Raw genomic sequence first — 23498 nt, 5'->3', positions numbered from 1 at the left:
GTCTATCGATCTGTTTGCTGCCATATACACACATGCTGAGATACATACGTGTGTGTTCCTGGGAGATAATGAACTGTTTAGGCAGTACTTTGTCAGAATATCATTTAAAGAGTTACATCCTTTTAATGCACAGTAGTTTAAGCAAACTCCAAGGTTCTTACTCGGCAATAAACCCATTAAATCATCTTAAATACCATGTCATAATGACAATTTGATGCCACCAGATGTGGCACTAGGGATTTTTTTTTAAATGCTTTCCTGCAGATACAGCTTCCTGAATTTTAAATTCTCTAGCCTGTTTGCACAGCTGTTAGATCATAGAGCTCTGCCATCTTTTTGCCTTGCATCAGTTATTCACTAAATCATGTGTGGTGTGACTACAAGCTCACTACATCTCTAGTGTTTAGGCTCATAGCCACTTCCGTCTCATAAAGGCTGAATAGCTGGGCCATACGGGAGAGGCTGCGTGAGCATTAAAACCCAGGAGCAGGATCCATTCCAGCTGTGGAGCTCCCTCATGGGGACATTTCCGAGATGCAGTCAGAGCACTGCCCCTCATACACCTTTTTTCTCTGGCATCCTGGGTTCGTGAAAAATACAAATGCCTGGCCCTTTCCTCATCTTTTCTCACGTTGTCAGCCAAGAAGGCAACCGGAGTGGTAGTACAGCGCCAATTTGACACCAGAGAGCTTTGGGAGAGGGAGCACATCAACAGGATACCAGCAGAGTCCAAAAAAATCACACACAAATATTATTTCACACAAGTGCCTACTTAAATAGTGGAGAAGGATACAAGAGGCTGTGGAAACCTGGAGGCCAACAACAAAAATATACTAAATGAGGAGAAAAAGCATGGGGGATAGATTCTTTCCAGAAACAACGCCTAGCCCACAAAGTCCCATGCTTCTGGTTCACAGAAACAGGCAGGGTGTGAGAGAGGTGCGTTGGCAAGGTCTTGGTGCGAGGTCATGAGTTTTGTGCAGTTACGAGTGGTAGCAAGTGGGATCACATTTCAGGCAGAAGCGTTGATGGTGGATTTGGTGCTGTCCTTTAGCAGGTCAAAATCTGTCTGTGACCAGGGGATACTGCTGAGCACTCTTCCTGAGAGTGAGAAAAATCAGCACAAAGCACGGAAAGCCCGGCTACCCGTGTGAGCCAAGCAGCCCCTGAACTCTGCCTGAATGTGAGTCCGTCCTGCGACAACCCTGAGCTCCTGTCATTGCCAAAGGATTATTCAATCCTGATTTAACGTGCATTAGAAATACTCTCAAAAAGGCTGATTCAAAGCCTGGTGGAAAGATTCCCATTGACTTGCATAGGGTTTTGGTTTGATTTGCTGTTTGGCTTTGGGGCTGAGATGCGAATGTTTGAGCAGCTCTGTACTGAAGAGGGCATGCAATGCTGCCTAGATTACCCTCCAGTGAAGTGTAATACTTGATAACATCAGTAAATACAAAACAGAAACAAAATGACAACAGCGTTTGAGCAGCTTGTGATAGCAAATGAGGTGGAAAAGTTAAATGGATATAGAAAAGGATCCCCAGAGGTTGGATCACAGCATGCTGCTGGTGGGAGCCCGGTTGTTTCTATCCTGCTATCAACATGTGGAGCTCTAAATCTTTTTGAATCGTGGATGAACACAGATTTGCTCATAGCTACCTTTTCTCTTATTCGTATTGTATAGCCTGTCCTACCAGCAAACAAATAAAACCTTTGTGCCAGCTATAGCAGCAGTTTACATGGAAAACAATGAAGCAATTTCAGGCAAGTATTAAATGTAATTTTGGCTTTTTTTTGCTGTCACTTAGCAGCTCAGAAGAGGCTCTGCACTGATGCGCAGAGACTGGCGTGCGTTACGCAAACTCCTATCACAATCTCATTGACTGTTTGTGGACCCCCACATCTCTCTGTTTCCATCTGTTGTTTTATGTTTTAAGACTAAGTTGTTTGGAGGATGTCCAAATTCCTTTTCCTTCTCCAACTTGGGTGAAGTACCTGCCTGCCTTAGGCTCCTGCTGTAGACAGTAGAGAGAGAAGCTTCTCCAGAGCGACTCGCTGATGGCCGGGGCGCTCCTTTCTCTCCCTCTCCTCCCCTCCCTCCTTCTGCCCTCTTCCTCTGACCCTCTTCCAGGGATTTTGTAGGGTGCCTGAGTACATTGCCGCAGCTGAGGGCCAAAGTTTGACGGGGTGAGTTTGGGCTGTGCTGCTTTCTTAAGCTGGTGATAACACAGAATTAAGATAAGACAGACTGTAAGGAGTACTAATGTGGGAACCGCCAGTTTCCTGTGGCCCACAAGTGGGCAACGGCAGAGGCTGCCATGTCTCAGTCTAGAAAGTAGCTCGTGGCTGACCCAATATTTCAAGAGATAACAAGGGAATTTCGAGCTTATCCAAGAAAATAGAAATGACACAGAATATAAATAAGCAAAACATATAAACCATAAACCCAATCCTATTAAAATTAACTATGTTTTAATTTCTGAAAAGCATGACATGTTGGTGTTAGATGTACTGAGCAGGAAAAGATTACATGCACCATTAAAAGAAAATGTTTTCAAGGGCCCTTTTAAAAAATTTGTATCTATGTTTGCAATTGCCATGTGCAAAATAGAAAAATCAGAGAAGGGGAAAAAAAACCACAACGGCAAGCAGTGGAAATAGCCCATTTTGTGAATTATAGGAAAAAATATACCATCTGTGATTTAGTGCAGTTCCCAAGATCCCATCTGTGATCGAAGCACAGTCCTCGTTGAAGGCTGAATCCCTGAGCCGTTCCATATGATAAAACATTTCTCTTGGAAGATGCTTGGGCTAATGGGTTTGTTTTTCTGGAATATGGCTCTTCTAGATGAGACATAAAACCCTAGAGACCTAAATCTGCCTCCAGTGGCCAACTACAGCTCACATAAGCAGAAGCAGGAGTGAAAGGAGGTCAATGATCTAAGCACCTTTTCTATCAGAATTTCCGTACTACTTTTTGTCAGGCTGGGTTGTTGGGTCTAAGAGGTCTAGATGCTGATTTCATATTCTCTAGCACAAGATGCTGTAGTCACATCATTTAAAAGAGCAGCATCTTAAAAAATAACACCACTTCTGGCTGCCTCTGTTTTACTGACTATTGCCATGTTTTAAGTCCAGGAGGTAGGCAGGCTAAGGCCTGGGGCTGAACGAGGAAGAGAAGCCCTTTCTCCTTTGACTTCCCAGTGCAGCTCTTTGTGCCTCAGAGGAGTGTGTGTAGTCAGCTATGCTCCCATTTCTCCATGCAGGCAGGTGGAGATGCTGGTCTCCCTGCACGATGAGACCTTGCTGTGCAAATGCAGCTTCAAAGCAGAAGCTACACCTATTTCCTTTTGTTATGGCTGTTAGTTTTTCAGCAGAGTGAGAAGGAAAAGGACTTCCCTTGTGCTGGCAGCAGGCTTCAAATGCAGCTGCGTGGCTAGAGTCTTCTGATGCCTCTGTAAGCAGCGTCACTGCAACCTGTGTCTTACAGCAAAGGTGGCGTAGCTCTATCAGGCAGTTATATAAATACAACATCTTTCATTGCAGTGCTCTATTAATTACACACACGTACACAGTGGCGTGATTTCAGTTACCACTGAAATTTATATCTGAATAATAAATGCATTCACCTATTTAATTTATGTTTATATTTTCTGCTCTATATAATTATATGCTGATTATACAATTATAGAAAATACTTACCTATTCTGCACAATTATGCTGTTAATGAAATAATGCCCGCAATAGAGCTGTGTGTGTGTGTGTTTGCATGTTTATGAAAACACAGCCGCAGTTGGTTGGTTCAGAGTTGTCCGGAGCAAGTTTGGCTCCAGCTGCAGTGAGGTCGCTGCCTGAACAGACGTGGTGCAGTGGAGGAGCGTGTCTGTTATCACTCTTATCACCTGAATCTCGTATTACAAAATGTTTTCAGCTTTATTATAACACACCTGCAATAAGGATGTTCATCCAACCCTATTACATGCCTGACTGACCCAGCTCCTGTCCCCCCTCTGCTTGGATGCACTGCACGAGGTGCGCGGCTCCTGTCCCCCCTCTACTTGGATGCACTGCACGAGGTGCGCGGACCTCCGAAACGGGACACCCCAGAGTCACCGACCGCCTTACGTTGTGCAGCGTGGGTCAAGCCACCGAGCCCACGTCTGCAGTTGTCTCTGTTGGTTTCAGGACAGACGTTTCATTGTGTGAGTGCAGCCTCAGAGCGGTTTAGGCATTTTTCCAAGCTAGCACAGCCCGCCGCTGCGTGAGCCTGTGAGGGATGGGGCAGATTCATGTCACGGCATGCGATGTTGTGGCACTCGGCTGCAAACTCGCCGAGTACAATTGCAGTTGGCTCTCGTACAGCACTCTGGTCTGGGTGCTCTCATGCTTGCTGAGGCTTCCTAGTCACTGGTTTTAGTACAGATGAATAAACAAACAATCAGCAGCCACTGATAGCATCAGCATCTGTGTTTGTACCGATGGCAAACGAAACGATTCACGCAAGCTAACACAACAAAGCCGCGTCAGAGCTGGGGGCAGGCCGCCTGCCTCCCACCTGCCTTTCCCGGGGATCAGCTGGCTGCCTCCCCAGCACCTCGAGGGAGAAAACAGTTCTGTTCAGCTCAACAAATGCACCATGGCTTTGCCTCTTCCATATCGTACAGGCCTTGCAGCCAAAGGGTTAAAAAGAAGTGAGTGTGTTTGGCATGCTCTGTGGAGTGCCCGAAGTCTGAACATGAATGACCAAATTGCTTTTTACTTTTTAAATTAAGCCCTCTGTCTGTATGCATGCAGCTAGCACTGCTGTTCCATTAAAGAAAAGAATTTGTTCCCACTCCTGTTTTTAATAGGTAAGACCCTGCAGTTCCGTCTCACAACTTTACTGACACAAGATCTTATTAAAAGCAATCCTCCCCCTCTCCTCCTTGAAATCCGAGCTTCTGATAGCTTCATCCACATTGTGTTTATTTTATATACACAGCTCTGCAGCTGCTGCTTCCTTCTTCTCCGATAAATGACAGCGTAACTGTTGCATCCACTAAAAAAAAGTAAATAAAATTAAATGGGGAAGAACAATACATCTCTGGCAGAGAATAATAACTCTTTTAAGGCACGTATCTAAATTGTACAGCCTGATCTTAATTGTAAGGATAATTCTTTGTTATTTCAAGCAACTTGGAACAGGACAGAAAATGCACGCTCTTGGCAGTACATCCAGAAAGAATTCTTTGGAAACAATGGGGAGAATTCTCCTGAACTGAAAAGAGATTGAAGCGTCTTTATTAGGTTAATAGGGCTATACTCTGTGATGAGGGAAGAATGGAAGAATATGCTGCAATCTGTTGTCTGCTTGGTTTGGAAGCTTTTTCAGCGCAGACAATACTGGATGAGGCCGGGAGTGTTGGGTGCCAGCGTTAGCAGCGAGGCGTCCTGTGCCCAGCCACCTTGGGCGTCTGTGGCTCCCTCCTCAGGGGGACCACGAGCAGGAGCTTTTCCTCATCCTCCCCAGTCCGTGAGCCAGGCTGAGCCGCTGCTGGACTGGTGCCACTGATGTGTGGCCCCCCCTCTGGCCCTAGGCACTGCCTGTCTGGTGTCACAGCCGCCGTTTCACTGTCTGTGCTGTTGCTGATGAAGCCACCACCAACAGTGGAGGCCAGCAGCAGCATGGTGGTAGCTGCCAGTGCTGTTTAGCCGTGGCTGTGGGACTAGGATACAATTTCAGGTCTCTAGTCAGTCCTTAGACAAGCATCCTTCTGAATGTGCCCATGGTTTGTTGGAGAAGCTGGGAAACAATATTAACCAGAGGCAGAACAAAGCAAGTGTGAGTAACGTGAAATCAAACCACAGGAAAATATTTGCTGGAATCAATTCCTGCAGCAGAAGCTGGAATTGTTTTTGAGAATCGTTCAGCTCTTCCTGGAATAAGGGGAAGCTGTGCAGATGTGCAGTCTGCCATTCGGCAGCATGACCGGTTCACAGACTGCAGCAAGTCACTGGAGGGGAGCTAGGGACAGGAGACAGTCGGGTAGCTGGGGAAAAAAGAGGTCCAGTGATCTGATGGAGGGAAGGCTAAGAAATACTTCCAAACAATGAAGCACTGACCTTGGTGAGGAGACAGGAAAGGATGAAAGGATAAAGAAATAATCCAGGTGATGGCTTAAAAATGTAGATATCTTTTATTTAAAAGAAAGAAGAGAGAGAGATAGCTACAAAAGGTGGGAGGTGCATATCTGTTTTGAAAGCAGCTAAGAAAGACCTTGGGAAAGATCAAGCCAGGCCAAGCGCTGCAGCTCCGTGTGAGTAACAGCAGCTGACAGTCAGTCGAGGTGGAAGCCTTATCAAAAGGATGAAGGGATAATGGCTATACAAGGAACGAAAAAGGTTACTGAAACAGGTGAAGCAGCACCAGTGGGAGATCTCCCCTGGATCTCAGCTGGGAGATGGCTAGAGGAAGGGGTGAAGGAGGGCATGGGCTCAGCACACAGTGTGACTGTTCCCATGCCACAGCAGGATGCAGCCATTCTGCCTGCCCACTGGTAGAACAGCTCTGCCCTGCCTGCGGTGCCCTGCCCCACGTGTGGCAGCGCAGCCTGCACAGCTCCCTGCAAGGTGCCATGGGGCAGAGCTCAGCAGAGGGCCCCAAATGCTAGGAGGATAGATTCCAGCTGTGCTTGCTGCTCCCCGCGCAAAACCTGAGTGCTGAAGGCAATCTTAAGCCTCCTGTGTGTCACGTTTGCCGTGCGTTCAGCGGCAGTTTACCCTTGCACCTAAATAGATAGCAGCAAGTTGTTTACCATGGCCTCAGCCTGGTTTCTTGCCCTGCTTGCAGGGCACTCGCAGGGCTCAGTACTGCCCGGAGGCCTGACTGGGCAGGGGGTGGGGTAAATCTCAGCTTCCTGGAGAGGAGGAGGATGCTTGGGACCATGTTCACGTTCACGTACCTGCTGTGCAAGGCAGGCTGAGGCTGGCTGTGGGTTCCTATTCCAGAGTAGCCTCAGGGGTAAATAAAAGAGGCCACGTTCCCATGAGCGCTGGCCCTCGAACCAGCTACAGCGGGGAAAAGGGCAGCTCCTTGTCCTCAGCTAACCTGGGGAGAAGCATCTGAGATACCTGGGTGTCTCCCTGCCACTGTTTCAATATGGCAAAAGGAAAATGCTTGTCCCGTGTGCTGCCCGGACCTGCCCCTATACTTGCCTTTTTATCACAGTGCCTTAGAGAGCAAGTGGTCCCATTGCTGAGCGCTCCTCCTCGTTGTCCTGGGATTGAACATAGCAGAGTCTGCAGCCCAGCCCTGGGATTCAGAGTGGACTTAAGTAAAATGAGAGCTTGCATTCCCACAAAACATTTTTGAAGAGCTTGTCCTCTGCCCAGCTTGTCTGAAGCAGTGGCTGCGTCTTCCCAAGGCATGAGGACGCTCGTGCACATACACGCAGGGTGTGTTTGTTCTCTGGGTGAAGGCTGAGAGCACTGAGCTTAGAGCAGTTTGCTCTGTGGGGCTAGACCATTTTTTCTCTCCTCTGTTGCAGCCTGGCTGTGAGTAACAGCACCACGCTCTGCTCCCTTGTGCCACTGCCTGGCAAATTCCAGGCATGAACTGGGGGCAACATCTGACCTTTTGAAATTATCCATGAAGCACCAGACACAACTCGACAGGGGAGGCAGGAAGAATCTAAATCTGAAGGGGCACCCTCCTGTCCTGATGCTGCACTTTGGTAAGTGGCAGCAAGATCACTGCTGGGTCCGGGTTTGTCTTTTCACTGGGAGGAAGATTTTACGGTTCTTGGAGTGTCTGGCCTAGCAATTAGCATGCTGATGCTCCGTGCATATGCTGCAACTTGAGGCAGAGCACGAAGTCGCTTGACTGATATTAATGTAAGCTAGAGTTCATCATGAACTAATCATGCCACCAGAGATTTATCCTTTGGTGAAGGTGAGAATTTGTCTGGGAACTGACCGGGTTTTTCTCTGCGGACTAAACGCTGAATTAGGACCAATGAGGTGGTGAGGACACGGTGAGCAAAAAGTCTTGCCCTGTGAATGAGGGCAATAAATGAGGTTTCCATGGAGTTGCGTAAGCTGCTAACCTTCCTGGCTGCAAAGTGCCACCTAGTGTTCGCAGCCAGCCCTGCTGGATCTCCGGTCCCCGAGAAATGTGAGTGGCAGGCACACGGCTTAAAAAGCCTGCAAAGGAGGCAGACAAACCTTAATTTTTAAAAACCAGGTAGCATTGGTCTTTAACACAGGATTGTCCTCAGTGTCTTTAATAGGAAATGTTTCATCTGGGTTAAAAAATGAATCTAGCTCTCGGAAAGGAAAGTACAGACCATGTTGAAGGAGCGTGTTATCTTGAAGCCGACTGTGGAATTTCATGCACAAAATATGTGCCCGATGATGTGTCAGATTTGCACGTGTAGCAAGCATTATGGCATGATGCATGTTGTTTGCATTGCAGCGGTGCCTCTGTGTGCTGATGAGGGAAGAAGATTGGGCTCTGCACACACACATGGGTGCAGGAAGGGCCCTTTCTTGCAAGTTTACAAACCAGCTGCAATGAGTAGGTGAATCCAGGAACAGGCGAGCTTGTTAATAACCATCAGCCTCTGTGTGTAGGTGCATGGAAGTTAATTCTGTACGCAAATCAGCCATGCAATAACAAATGTACTTCATAAACCTTAAATCAGACCTAGCGAAGATGCAGGTTAGCATTTAAAGTCTAAGAACTGGGGAGGGATGATCCATGAGAACGGTTAGAAACTGGAGGCAGAGGGGAGGTAAAAAAGGGCACAAAAATAACTCTGCATTCAGGACTGTATCTGGGGCATCTTTCACACAGGGCTGGGGCTGTCCTGATTGGCCTGGAAATCCTCCTGCCAGATCTGATCACCCCTGAAACCACCCCGAGCGCAGCCCTCAAACACAAAGGTTGTTATTATTATTTGTTGTTATCTGCAAAACGCTGACAGCACTTAGAAGTGCCAGAGGATTCATGCCTTGGGTTTTGCTCTCGCAATGGCCAGGAGCACAGTCTAATTAGCCCAAACAATGTCCATGATAGAGAACAGCCCTACTGACAGGGAGCAAATTAGGTCTCTGACCTAGCAAAGCATTTAACCATGTGCCACGTTTTTTAGTACGTGTATCTCTGGATTAAGACCTGGATGATGTAACCTTTTGCTGCCTCTAATTTCTTTGATTGCAGTATGAAGCACAGCCCAACTTGCTGGCTCAGAAATCCTTACATACAGCATTATTCTAAACTGACTCCTTGCATCTGGACAGAGCACCAGGGTTTCCACCCGAACCAGAGGACCTTTGCCATTTACCCTCCCAGAATTTCTGTAGGAAACCCAGGCCCCATATCCAGCCATCCACAGCAGCTGGCTCTGAACTGGTGCTGGCAAGCAACATCTGTGCAGAAACCCAGCGTAGCTTCAGCACATCTGTGCCATGACCGCTGGCCTGACACCTCAGCAGTAATAAAGGCCTTTTCTTGACAGCTGCTCACCTACGGGACACTCGTTCCCTCTGTCCAGTTACACACAAACACATACAAACAACTTTAAAGCTGTCTCAGCAAGAACGACAAACGCTCCTCCTTTCTTTTTGCTCCTTAGTGATCTGCTGAATCAGTCGTGTTCCTTGTCTCACTTCAGTAATAAATGACAACGTAACTACAGCAGCAGTGAAGAACCCGAATGGTTGTACAAGCTACAGGGCATGGGGAGAAATGCCCAGATTGATCTTCTTGGAGCCTGGGAAGCAGGAGCTGACTCTGAGCAGGGAGTCACCTCGCTGTCTGACCTGTGTGAATTTCTGAGATGACTCCGTGGTGATGTGGACATCGTGAAGAGCTGCATGCCCCTCAAGGGAGTTCTGAGTTTAAGGATCCTGGATCTTCTCCTGTGATTGTAGAGGCTTATCCTCTGCGGAACAGACTAGGAGCACGTCTGCTTTCTTCCCAAGCCGCATGATAACCTTTGGTGGTTTCAGGGTGGGTAGAATAAGAGGCTTAAGGAGGAGACTCCAGCTGGAAGTTGGTGGGTGTTACACTTGATCTACTTGCAGCCTTCGGTTTAGAAAGCCTCTGGGAGTGTGTGCCACAAAATACTGTCCTGTACCAGCTCTGTCCCCATACTCGTCATTGGACATCCGAAATCACTGGGCTGGATGGTGTGACCGAACGTCACTGCTCTTATCTCCTACGTCCTACAGGAATTGCAGCCTCTGCAGACCTGCTGTGTGGTTTCCACTGCTTTGACAGGGCATGGTGCCATGGGGGACAAGCCCCCTTCTCTGTCCCTGCCCTGCTGTGATCTGAAAAGTCCTGAAGTTGTACCTGCAGAGAGCACTGCGTGAGCACTGCGTGAAGCTGGCAGATGAGATACCTGCCTGCAGAGCCACTGCACCCCTCTCCGTGTGTGCATCCACGTTGCCTCTCCTACTGAGCTGGGCAGGATATGGCTATAACGCCTGCTGAGTCACAGATTGCTTGGAGCAGATTAGGGTCACCTTAAATTGTGATGCAGAATTAGAACAATGAGGAACCTTATCTGCTCGTGCTATAAATGGCTGTTCCTTCTTTGTTCAGGCCAGAAGTGTCTGGCGATCCCATTCCTGAGCAAACATCTGAACGCAGATTTTCACACAATTCTCAATTAGCAGCGCAAGAGACAAACAGATAAAAGAACACTCTGGAGTTATCGAGAGGCAACCTCAGAGGTTTGCATGTCAGCGTGGCAGCTCCCCTTGCAAGTGGAACCATCAGTTCTTTATTAAAGTCCAAGTGCGATGCAGCATATGCCCAAACAGCACAGAGCGTGCTGAGAAACTTGAACTGGGATTTGTTTATTGTCATGTACCCAGTGCAGCAACATTTGTGCAGATTAGTTTGGAAGATGGGGGGAAAACCCACCCCTCTCTTAATTAGTCACAGCACAGTGTGTTTCGTTAGTGCCACCTCTTGGCCAGCAGACTATAGGTTTCCTACAAAGACGAGCATCTTGTGTGATGTGAACGTGTTAAACCTGCTCTGCTCCATGCTGGTGCTCTATGAAGGAGGGAAGCAAATATTGGAAATTGGCATAGAAGAATAGGCTGAAATATTTGTATTTCTTCCTTCCTTTTTTAACAGGCTTTTGCTGTAATGGGCATGGTTGTGATGTAGGATCCTACCAGCTGGTGTGTGCTCAGGCTTTGAATATGATCACACACATACAAAAAAAATCGAGCATTTTCAAGTATAAAAATACCACAGTATTTTTCCCAACACAGAAATAAACTATTAAAGGAAAAGGTTTCCCAATATATGCTCTGTTTAGCTCTTCTAGACTACAGTCCCAACATATCTTTATGGATTTAGAGACCGTATGGTCAGAAACCAGGGAATTTTTTCAGTAATTCTTCTGTCAACTTCAGAACTTTGGGTTGCACAAATTATTATTATTATTATTTTCAGACCATGGTCTACAAATCTCAGGGCTCATGACTTACTTGTGCAGAGTCAGGAAAAGGTAACGAGTACAAACAAGGCAATCTTCAGATTTGCTACCCAAGAGCTGGAACCTCCACAGGAGTATTCAGGAACCTGCAGATTAAGAAAAGTTATACATAACTGCACTAGAGGATGCTCTCCAGATAGGTGCTTACCCTCAAGGTGAGGTTTTCAAGTGACAAATCATCCACTATGTCCTGAGGCAATTGGTGAAAATAGTTAAACTAACTAAACTGAACTAAAACATCCGGATCTGATTTGTAGCTTCCATTTCTAGCCAGAGGTTTTTGCTCCACCTCAATGGTAAACTCTGCTAAGCAGAAATACCTCATTTTTATTTTTTTTGAAAGCATGGATGCTATCCTAATTGCCAATTACTGATTAATAAAAGGAACTCAATAATACATCATATAAATACCTTCTAATATGAATTACATGTGGCCCAGCTTTACTGTTTAAGTCCTGCCTCAGTCACTGATTGGAATGGTTTATCCAAGCGCTTATCTTTAAGCCCCAAAATAATCCCACTGAACTCAGCTGTAGAAGGCACCCCTCAGTATTAAAAACCGAATCTCTGACCATTGCATTTTACAATTTTAAGACCCAGCAACCCGAGTGCTTGCCAACTGCAATCTTTCTTTTCATTTTGGCTTCTCTTGGCCATATTATGTGACTCTAGTTTTACTCATTAAAGTCTCAGATTGTGCTTGTTTTGTTAACAACCATTAGGGCAGGGGTTCTTACTTTTAATTGGCACCATCTGGAAATGAGAAGGAAATGGCTCGGGACGCACGCGAAGACAAGGAAAGGCCTTGCACTTATTCACATGTGCAGAACTTGTCCCATTTGGAACAGCCACATCTGACCTGGGAACCTGCTTGCCCTTTCTTTCTGCTGGGGGCAGGAGGGGGCAAGTGTTTTCGTCCAGGAAATCGACAATCCACACCTTGCCAGCAGAACTAGAAAATAATCATTTAAAAACAGAAAGTTGCACAATTCAGGCTGCTCGCGAACTAGGCCTTTTTATGCAAATTGAATATCTTTGTTCCCAGTTTTTTCCAATCTTGCACCACTTGTTCAGCATTTCCTCATTTTCTGGCACTGGTTTCCATAGCTGCATGCAATCACACTCTCACACAGATGCCATTCTGTGTTCAAAGCACTGAATGCTACAGGGCATATTAGTGTTTTTATGCTTCAGATCTATCTTTATGTAACTTCAGAGCTCATTAATATATACCATTTTGTGTGATTAAAAAACAACAACCTGGCACATGAGAAGCTTTGAACAGGAGAAATGGATTGCAAGGAAAATGGCTTTCTGCTCATTATGCAGATTTCAGGCTAGACATGAGATGGGCCCAGAGTCAGTGGACTAGGTACCAAGTACTGTGAGGCAGTAATTCCCCAACTGCAGCCGTGCAGACTGTCAAAAGAAACAGGAATAGTCAAATGCTATTTGAAATGTGAAGATTTTCGCATTAGGATTTCATGACAGTGGACGCAAATGAGTGAAAAAATCCCATGGCATTCATCGTAATGCTTTTTACAATCTCAGCAAAAGGCACACTCTTCTGCTGTGTGAAAAGCTAGAGACTGGATGGAGATGTGCAGGTACAGGAACGATGGCCTCACTCAATATCTAATGAGCACAGACCAGAAGGGTGTAAAAGCAGGCTGTTGGTGAAGTTGCAGCCTGAGATGCTGACTCTAAAACTGCTCTGCCAAAAATTATTCATATTATGGGGGCCATAGCATAGTTCTTCTCTAACTGTTGATTTGGGTTTGAAGGAATGATGCTGGCTTTTTTCTGACCATCAGCTCTGACTTTCCAAGCTGCTCTCTGTCTAATGACAGCAGCCTGTCACCTGCTAGCCAAAGCGCAGGCTGCTTTAGCAGTAAAAGCCAGAAGTGATTGCCCCTTTCAGATTCCCTCTCCTTCCAGGACCCCGATGACCTCTCCAAAGGAAGATCAGGCAGCACAAGCCCACATTCTCCTAATTCACCTAATGCCGTAGGTGCATGTGATTCAGATGGCATCGCTCAGCAAAGCAGTGAGACACTCGCCCCATCCTACTTAGGAGTCCATATTTCTAAGGAGCAGCTTTCCAGAAAGGAGTGTACATTGGATGGCTGGGAATCTGCTGTTGTTGCAGCTTGGGCAGTGGTAATGATGTAAAATCTGGTGTATAATCCACCCAATGTTCACTAAAACCCTCCAGAAATGGGCATGCAAATACATTTTTCCTGCCTTAATCCCTGACTTTGTGTTAAGAGGTATGTGACTCGAGTAGCAATGTAGCCTCTGGTCATCTGGAGAGGTAACAGAGAGAGCCACACAAGACACACAATTTGGCTTCCAAACAGCAGCTCCACATATTTCCCCAGCTCTGGGCAGCTTTTTGTTCCCCTTTCCTCCTCCCCCTTTTCCTTCTGCACATTAAAAGGAATGTACTGATTATATGGAGCTATGACAGCAAATTGTGACTAATGTATGAAATGAAAATCCGTGCCTGATGGCACGGAGATCTTAGACAGATACTCTGCAATTACTGCCTTGCTACAATTTCTGCTGGGTGTTACTTACTCAAACACAATACCGAGCACAGGCAATTTACTGCAGAGGTCATAAAAAAAAATACCTCATTAAACCCACACCATTTAAGACCAGGTAGTTTCCCAGCTCACGTTTCTGCCTGGTGCAAAGCCGTGGAGGCTGGCTGGGCAGCTGCCCACGGGGAAGATCCCTCTCAGGTGTGAAGGGAAGCAGTGAGAGCGGGCAGGGTGAGTGCTGTGCTGTACGGGAGGGTGCAGAGGCTGGCGAGCTGCAGCCTGCGCCTCTCAGTGCCCCGCAGAAGCAGGGGGATGTAACCGGCTACTGAGAGCGCAGGGGAGATGTGGTGAGGTGTGGAGCCGAGCAAGTCTCTCAAGTAGCCAGAGGTCTTAACTCCCTAGCCATTTCTCTCCCGGGAATTGCAACCCCCCAGGGACTTGGCACGCTCTCCCACGTGATGATCTGTTGAATACTCTGCAAGATGCTGGCCCCAATTCTCTCTGCAGCAGCATCAGGTGCTCGCAACTGCTGCTCGGAGCAGGCAGGGCCAGTTGGCAGCAGCGCAGGCGTCTCGCAAATGTGCTGATGAAGCACTGACACGGGAGCTGCTGCCAGGGCCCTGCCTGCAGACGGGTGGGCAGGAACCAGAGCTATCTTTGTGCAGTGTAATTTACTGACAGGCCCAGCTGTCCCGTCTCCTGTTTTTAGGTGGTAAATGCTCCACGCAGAGGTGCCACAACTGTGCCAGTCAGGGTGAATCAACCTCTCCAAGCAGCCCCCACTGAGGCATGTTGCCTACCCAGCCAGTGACCCGAGTGGGTATAGATGCCTGGTGTCAGCTGGTTGAGACAGAAGAGGGAAAAGACATTTCCCATCACCAGAGGCTTTTACAGCCCAGCTGACGCTTCTGCATCCCAGGGAGGTGCCAGTCCAAGAAGCGCAGGCTCCAAATCTGCCTCCTTGATGTCAGTCGTGGTTGGCTTCAGGGAATGGTGTCCATGCACACCGGCTCCCCGCTGTGCCCTGCTGTGCCCAGCACAGGGGCTGTGTGTGGGCAGTGCGGGGCTGGGAGCGGCGTTGGGAGCTGCTGCTCCATGGGCAAGCCCTGAGGCTGATGGGGCTCCAGCATGGCAGGGAAGAAACGCACCTGGGTGACTGAGGGAAGGCGGCTCAGTCCAAGAGATCATAAAGGTAACTATGGACATTGAAAATGCCTGATAGCAACAAAATCACATCAGTTTACTGTTTTTTCTTTCAAGGAACTGACAATAAATACTTAAAATGAGTGAATTTTCTGCCCACAACACCCTAGCTCATCCTTATTATTTTTTATTTTGCCTATGAAGCTTTCCATTGGAATACTGCAATTGAAAGAAAATATTTGATATTGACGGGGAAACAACACAGTAATATCAGTTACCCAAGGAGAGATATTTGTATATAGAGAGAGAATTTAACCTCAAAGACTCAGTTCACCTATTCATGTGTGATTTATATTGCCCCAGGCTCCTAGGCAGAGCGAACATTGACACCCTTTGATGTTGAAAGAAGCCTAGTGACTGGCCTTTGGAGAGATTTGTGATGTCTCTATCAGCCTGTCAATGGAAAACCAGACAGCAAAGCCAGGCCCCCTAAAGATTTCAAGGCCTTGTAGGCAGAGGAATCATGTAAGCATTTTACTTTCACTGAGTGCTTGAGAGGCTGAGCACAAGCGGACAGACTAATTGAGCGGTTACCGCGTGGCGTGCTGCAGTTGGCGTCTGCACAGCTCTCCTCGACCGATGCCCTTTTGGCCAGGAAAAGGGGCCAGTGTCAGCAGTGGGTGCATTTAGCAATTGCTCACCCCTGGGTGATGGAGTACTTTGGTATCTGTGGCAGCCTGGTAGCGATGTGAGAACACATGGCCAGGGCTTTAAAGTGAGGACTAAACCTCGTTTATTTGAAATGGAAAACATTTTCTTGCAATTGTAGCTGGGCAGATAAGCTCTGACCGTAATTACTGCTCGTGTCTGTGGTATCAACTGTCAAGGGTTTTTCATGGAACAAAATAGCCTTGAATAGGTTTGATACTCTATGCAGAAAAGGGCAGCACCACAACAAAGAAGAGCTGCCAGCAGTGCAATATGTGCTGCACATCCCTGGCACGGCACCAGGCCATGCACCAAGGTCAGTGCCGGGAAGCAGGTGGCAGGAGGGACCAGGAACTGATGCTCCCTCTGAGTCGAATTCCCAGACAATGTGTTGAGTAACACTTTGGAAGACAGGATTAAAATTCAATGCAATGCTGATAGATTGGGGTAATGACTTGAAAACAGCAACACGTGATATAATAAAGACAGCTGTAGAATGGTTTACATAGAATTAAGGACTGCTGGCTAGGCACAGCGGGATCTGAGGATTACTGGGGATTATAAACTGAAGATGCATCTAAAATATGATGCTATTGCAAAAACAAAGGCCCAGTGCTCTGTGCTTATATTGAGGCTGAGAGCTCACTGGAATCAGGCATGTCCAAGGTTTTAGTAAGTGAGGAAAGGTACAGAAACTGTCCAAGCATTTGGAGACTAGGTGCAGGGGGAAGCTGGTACTTGGCAAAGAAAGACCAAGGAATTGCCTGTGAGAGAGAGGCTGCAGCATCCAGAGGCTGAATCTTCTTACTGGTCACTGAGGAGTGAAGCTGTAGGTGACTCAAGTACAATATCGTCCTTTACTTACTCTTGTCCCTTTGTGAAGTCCAACACTGGCATCATCCTTTCCTGTCTCTTTCCGTGTGCCCTTCAAATGAAAGGACTGTAAAGTCACAGGTAAAAGGCTGGGAACGGGACATCTGACGCAGGAGAACAGGTATCCATAAATTTGCCTCAGTGAGAAAGTGGAGAGCAATTGTGGGTTCTGATTTCCAGGGAGCCTCTGTGGGGAACTAATAGTCTAGACTTGTCCTTTTTGAGGCCTAATTATGTCTCTCTGTCAAACTATAAAAACAAGAGTCTGTAGCATCACAAGGGAAAATGAAAGCTATTGGCCTGTGTTCTGCATTTAATAGGATGTCAAAATCTAAAGCACAGTCTGACTGGTTTTTGACTGAGGTTAGAAAAGAAAGTACAACTAATTAGGGTGTTCCTGAATATCCCTCTCTGTCTAACAGCTGTAGACTTGCAAATTGTAGCATACTGGGAGTCCCAAACTCTCTGATCAGTGCCACTGTCTGTCTGGATGGGAGGGGCCTTTCCTGCTGATGGGATTCGGGCTCCACTTGAGCAATGTCACTGTAAGTGGGGACAGTTCCCTGGGAAATGCCTTGTGCCATCGTACATCTCTGTGTCAAGAAGAGAGAGAAAAAGAGCTGGGATTTCAGGCATACGGAGGAGTAGCAGGAGAGGAGTGTTCCATGTCGTGCTGTTGATGAACTCGTCCTTTTCAGCTTTGAAGATTGATTTCCAAAGTCTTTAAACATTTGTGTATGAAATGCAGGTTTTATTCTTCAAGTATCATGGTCCATGAATCACAATAACACACAGTGGTCTTTAGCACATACAGAGAAGTATGAGTGCAAGAACTGACCCTCAAAATATGCCTAGGTGCTAACTACAGCAGCTGGTCCCAACCTTCTTAGAGTCAAGCTGCTCTTCCGTGTTCGCCTCTTCCACCTGCACCCATGTCCTGACCATTAACTCTGCTCCCAGGCTTTAGAGCAGCTTCCTTCTTGTTCACAATCCTTCGTGTGCAGATAATAGAAGACAACATGATCTATGTCAGACAACATGATGTATGTCTAGGAAGTCTGAGACAGCAAGAGATGATGCCCTATATATGAGCAATTAATGAAGTAATTATACCTTGGAGTCTGCTGTGTCAAGGAGTGTTAGATGATGTCCTAGTGCCTTCTTCTATCCTTCAGAAGTTGGCTTGAGGGTTTTTCGCATTGAAATAATTTCTTGGAGAGAACTGCAGCAGTTACAAGTTCCCTTTACCTTTCCCTTGTCGGCTGCCCTCATTCTGAACCAACGCTACGCTCAGCTGGCTCCTCATGTTTTACAGATGAACTGAAATAAAAGTGGAATTTGTCCCACTGTGAAAGAAAGGAAGAGGAAAAATAACTGTCTGCAAGGTTTTTCATGCCAGTCCCACATCCTTGGTTTTGCCCTCTTTTTGACACAGAAATTTGATTGTCTTCTGCTTAGACATTCTGGGGCACCTTTCTGGTTTTCATTCATATTCTCTGATCCAATTTTGTGTTAGTTGTGAGACTGCCACGTTGCCTCACAGTCAAAATTAAACACTGCAATTCAAACTCAGAGGACCATCAATGGGCAGAAAAAAAATGTGGTCTCAAAATGGTGATTTTTTTTTTAATGTCATGTCTGCAAGGTCTTGCACAGGGATTTGAGTCAGGAAAGCGGAGTCAGTGAGTCCGCAGGAAAAGGGAAGGTCTTTCCTGCAGTCAGCCTATAAAGAAAGAAAAAGGGTGGAAAAGAGAATAAAAGGAGAATGACTTCCACAACCCAAAGGAACTTAGGAAGCTGAGAGAAACAAGAGCACCTGGATCTTTTCGGAGACTGCCAAAATATGGCATGACAGGGCCTCAACACCTACACAGAGATTTATAGCTGTATTTTCCAAGAACTGCACAGTGCTTTCACCCACAAATAACAGTTTCTGCAGGCGCAGCTAAACCATGCTGTACGGTGTGCCTTTTCCCAGGCTGCAGCAGATAAAAAAGACTCAAAGCAGCTTGGGCTCAGTGCTGGAAGCAGAAAACAACTGCTCACTAGAAAGCCTCGTTGAGGCAGACCGTCCTCCTCTGGCTATGCATGAAGACCTCACTTGGATGGACGGATGGAGGGCACAGAACAACATCCGCTGTGGCAGTGACAAGGAACACAGTGGGATTTGGCCACCACTTGAAAAACTTTTTCTTCCTGGCTCTGTCCTGTTTCCAGTGGCACCACTGAGCTCACTGAAAATGGGGGTGGAAAAATTGTGGCTTTTCTACAGATTGTTTCTAATAGCCCCAGAAAGTCCGGGCAGGAGGCAGTGGCTTCATTTTGGTCCAACCCCAAGATAGGTCTGTGAAGGTTTCCCACCTGGTGCCAGGTGCTCAGGTCTGGGCAGGGACCAGTCACGCATGCTTTCCATGACCCTCGAGCAGAAGCTTCCTTAAGCTCCCTGAGAAGATACTTCGGTAAGCCCTACAGCTGTATTTTAGGAAAGTCTTTGAGAATGGTCTTAACCCAAATGCCCATTTAAGTCTTACTGAATCGTGGTGGAGGTGGATTTAAACATGTGCTTAAATAATTTCCTGGCTGCTCCACTCTGCAGAGCTGCAGCCCTCGGCTGTATGCTGTTTGCAGTTTAGTGATGCTAGCCCTCTCCCAGCATGAGTAATGTGCAAGTTAGGCAGCATAGGGTGAATGAAATGATAAATTACCACTTCTGAGAGGATGGTCAGTTTGTTTGCTGTCCCCCCACCAGCTCTTTTCTTCTACAGCCGTTCATTGTGGTTTTTCCAATCAGCACAAAGCCCCCTGACTGCCCCACGCTTCGCACAGCTTGTCAGGAGCTACCAAAATCCCATGTTTGTGCACAAAGATGTGGGCACTTCAAAGTTCTGGCAGTGACCAAAGCAATTGGAAACGGCAATTTAGGCCACTTACAAATGGAGGGGGGAATGATAACCACGCAGCTCAATTTTAGCATAAAAAGTTAAAAAACAAGAATCACAAGGGAGGGAGGGCCTGCTTTTTTCTCCTCTATCTTCATCTGCATAGTTTAAAGGGTTGGAGGGGATGTGCTGCTCAAATAAAGGATTACTTTTGCCTTTTAATCTGCAGCATAAAGATGACATCAAATCTACCCCTGTGAGTTGCCATGTAAATGAGTCCAAGTCAAATAACGCACAGGGAGCAACAAAGCAACCCAGCCCGGTCTGCTCTGCAGTATGGGCGTTTAATTTGTGCATGGAAATCCTGAAAAAAGCTGGGGCCATTTCACACGCACAGCCCCACGCGAGCCTCCCTCCTGCACAAACTGAATTTTTTGGGGGGAGGCGGGCAGGGGAGGAAGAAAGGTCGGCAAATCCATGTTCGATGACGGCACAGATTCTGCGGCTACAAAACGCAAGGGCCGAGCAGAACAAAGAGATTTGCATTCTAAGTGATGCAAAGCAGCCAGCAGCGTTTTAATGTTGTGTTTGCTCTGTGATGTCTTCATCAGGCGCTCAAAGGCAGCGGCTCTGGCAGCCGCGGGTCCCTGCGAGCCTGTCAAACTCCGTTTCCATGGTTTTCCTTCAGGCAGCACCATCGGCAGACAGCGCGGAAACGGACCCCTGCAACCTGTTTTGAACAATGTCTCTGATGTAGGGCCCCAGAGCGGGCATCAAACTAGCAACAAGCAGCAAGAAAATAACAATTTTGCTTTTCGCAGGTGTCAGAACGGCAAACAAAAGGCTGTTTATAAAAGATGCAACGTCCCCTTTTTGTCGGTGTTGGCAGTTTAAAGTCAGCCGGGCAGCCATCGAGTCGAGGAGGTTTTGGAGGGGGTGTGCTGCGGGAGAGGGAGCTCCTCTTGAGGAATTCAAAATAGTTTCCTCTCGAATCCTTTACCCTCACTAAACAGGGCCTTCTTATCACCGAACTAATGGCTATTAATGGTGTTTCAATTATTCCATTTGAGTCGATGAGGAGGGCTATTTTATTCAAACAATTACAGGTTTTCTCCAGACAAAGAGAGCGTAAGGGTCTCGCTCTTCCTTCACCTTGAAGAGCACTCTTTCATTTAAACAAAAAGTTAGAGTATTTAAAGCACTTGAAGCTATATTTCAGCATTGATAGGGAATAGACAAGAAGTGAGAAAGACAAGTCCGTGGTCTTTTGCAATCAGAGCTGCCTGTGTGTAATGATGGCTCTGAAACAACCCTGCGCTAAAAGAGCAGAAGTCGAGAGTGCTGCCTACCAGCCCCAGCTGGACCAGTGAATTTCTGACCACCACTGGTTAGGGAAAGACGTGGAGTTTCTTGGCACAAACGCTATAAATTTCACTATGACTCTTGTGGTTGGGGATGCCATTATCATGACACTAGTGACTTGCAAAGAATTGCAATTCCCTTGGAAGCGACGCAATTCCCTTGTGGAACAGTTTCCCATTAAAGAAAATCGAAGGGTCAGATGCTGACCAAGTTTCGAGAGAATCTGTTTTTCCCTACCAGTTAGGCAACTTTCTCACAGCTGCCTGGGGAGGTACTGGGAGCCACCAGCCTTCCTGGCTCCTGTTTCCTTTACAGTTTACCAGCCAAACCAGGGAGAAGCCAGGAGTTGGGAAGCATTGGGATGATCAGCTCCCACGCTGACTTTTTTTTCCTCTAGTGGAAAGACTTGAGAGGACATTCGGTGTTCTGAGGCCCTCAGCTTCTGTCAGGGGCTGCAGATGGTCATCTGGGAGCTTACAACACATGACCTTCACGCACAGCAGGGGTTTCCCCAGCAGGGCTTGTTCTTCATACAGCCTTATGCTGGAATTCAGCGAGCTCAAATGATGGCGGTCCAAGATTCCTGGCTCTTCTGACCTTTGACGTTCCCAGCTCAGATTCAGTTTTCTATTAAGAAGCCATAACAAAGTAATTCCAGCTCACAATTTCATGGTGCCCACTGTTTCAGGGAAAGTTCTTCCATGGAAAAGGTCAAAAAGTTTGTGGTTTTCTTCCAAATTAGGGTGGAAACAAATGACAAAAAAAAAAAGGGAAAAAAAAAAAGAAACCAAGGCTCATGCAAAATAGAGATGTATTTTTCTGCAGCGACCCAAAGCCATCTAGTTCACAGTCTGCCAAAAGTTATCCAGCAAATAATTCTGTCCTTACAAAACTCACTGGAAGTTCTGTCACCTCCTACACTTTCTGAATAGACAGGCTTAATATTTATCCATTCTTTAGTAGCTAGTTAATTATCACGCAGCACCTGCATATGGAGCAGCCTGAAGTCACTACATGTGCTTGGAGATGCTGAGAGTGGTGGGGAGCAGATACAGGTGCTACAACACTGTGACCAAACTCCTCCCCTTTCTGTTTAAATGGATAGTACAGTACCTGCAGAGAAAATGAGCTTGGAACTGAGAAAGCTTTCAAAGTGATTACAACATATTGGCTATTTTTTTGGACTCTAACTGATCTGTTAAATAAAAGTAATGCACTTTTAAAATGACTACTGGTTGCATATGCAGCACGGATTAGCACCAGAACAAGACCAGGTCCATCCATCCTGACAGTAAGGGCACGGGATTAACAGATCTTACTACTGCTAACAGCTGTATTCAAGGTTCCCATATCCCAGGAATAGTTAAATTCCTTTTCCACTAATAGAAACTACACATTCGTTCTAAATGCATTACTGTACAGTGCAGAATTTGCTCTGGCTTTCTCAAGAGCCAGCTGTACAGCAGAACGAACATTCAATGAAATGAACAGTGGCTGGCATGAAGGGAAGGGGTGAACAAGCTGCAGACTCTAGCAGAGATTTCTTTTGATCAGAGCAACTGTTCATGACTTTTGTTCAGTGTCTCAAGATGAAAAAAATATGCCTGTGTCACAGTGGAGTCAGAAGCTGGCAGTCGTAGTGCCTAGACTATTTTTTTAATGAACGGTTTTGTTTGCAGGGTACTACATGATCATACAGAGTGCGGCTTTGTATTGTTTCTCCGTTTTGAAAATAGCTGTAAGTGGTGTGGGTTAAAGCAAACAAACAGGAAAAGCAGAGCTGACTTCACTGAAGAATGGTTTGGAGCCATACGTAGCAGGGTAAAGGGGACGTGTCTGGGGAATTGCTGGAAGGAACTGGGAACGGTTGCTTTAAAAGTCAGGGCTTTTGAAAAAAATAAATACCTTCTGTGTATGACTACATGGGTACTTATGGAAGGGGACTGAGCTGGAGGGAGGAAGGGGTGCTTACGAGGTTCTCACCTTGTGTTCTCCCCCCTGCTTAGTGAATGCTGTTCTAAAATCAGGAGATTTACAGATGCATTGATTTTGGAATAAGAATACCTTGTTCTGTTTGGGATTAAACCTCTCCAGAGTTGGATTTGTCACTGGTGTGGGCAAGATTTGCGGACTGCATTGACCAGTGTGGAGAACCAGGCTACCAGTGTAGAAGAGGAGCATGTTTCTTCCCAGCCTTGTCTGTGCCAAGGGGATAGGGACCAGGGAAACACTGCCTGCACCAGCGGGGTGAAACTACGGTGGGGAAAAAAAAGGGGTGCTGTTCTGGAGTAAGGGTGGCACAGAGTTACCCCAGGAATTGTGCGTGAAATTCTTGTGGGCTGGGAGCTGAGTAACACCCCTGAGCCCTATAGCAGAATTACTCTTTATTCTGTAGGGTGCATTCCTATTCCCATGCTTTTAGCAACACAGTTCTCATCTCTAGTTTTATTTGCTATTCTTACTTCTCAGGCTACTAGAGAAAAGTTTGT

At 46.6% G+C, this 23498-nt stretch overlaps 1 long non-coding RNA gene across 3 annotated transcripts in view; it reads right to left on the bottom strand.

Moving 5' to 3' along the window:
• The window catches only part of LOC140003387 (uncharacterized), a 108973-nt gene that overhangs the window by 2822 nt on the left and 82653 nt on the right, over positions 1-23498 (bottom strand). The window contains exons 4-5 of one of the 3 annotated variants that reach the window (XR_011811909.1): positions 11491-11584; positions 4737-5038 (exon numbers count right to left, since the gene is read on the bottom strand). This is a non-coding gene — a long non-coding RNA (uncharacterized lncRNA). Of the gene's footprint in view, positions 1-4736; positions 5039-10883; positions 11048-11490; positions 11585-23498 lie in introns of those variants that run through there. The other 2 variants (XR_011811908.1, XR_011811907.1) reach the window with 2 other exon arrangements.

Source organism: Anas platyrhynchos, chromosome 11, assembly GCF_047663525.1.
Source record: "Anas platyrhynchos isolate ZD024472 breed Pekin duck chromosome 11, IASCAAS_PekinDuck_T2T, whole genome shotgun sequence".
NCBI classification, from domain to species: Eukaryota; Metazoa; Chordata; class Aves; order Anseriformes; family Anatidae; genus Anas; species Anas platyrhynchos.
Note: the sequence above shows the minus strand (reverse complement) of the source record. Positions and strands in the feature narration are given on the sequence as shown.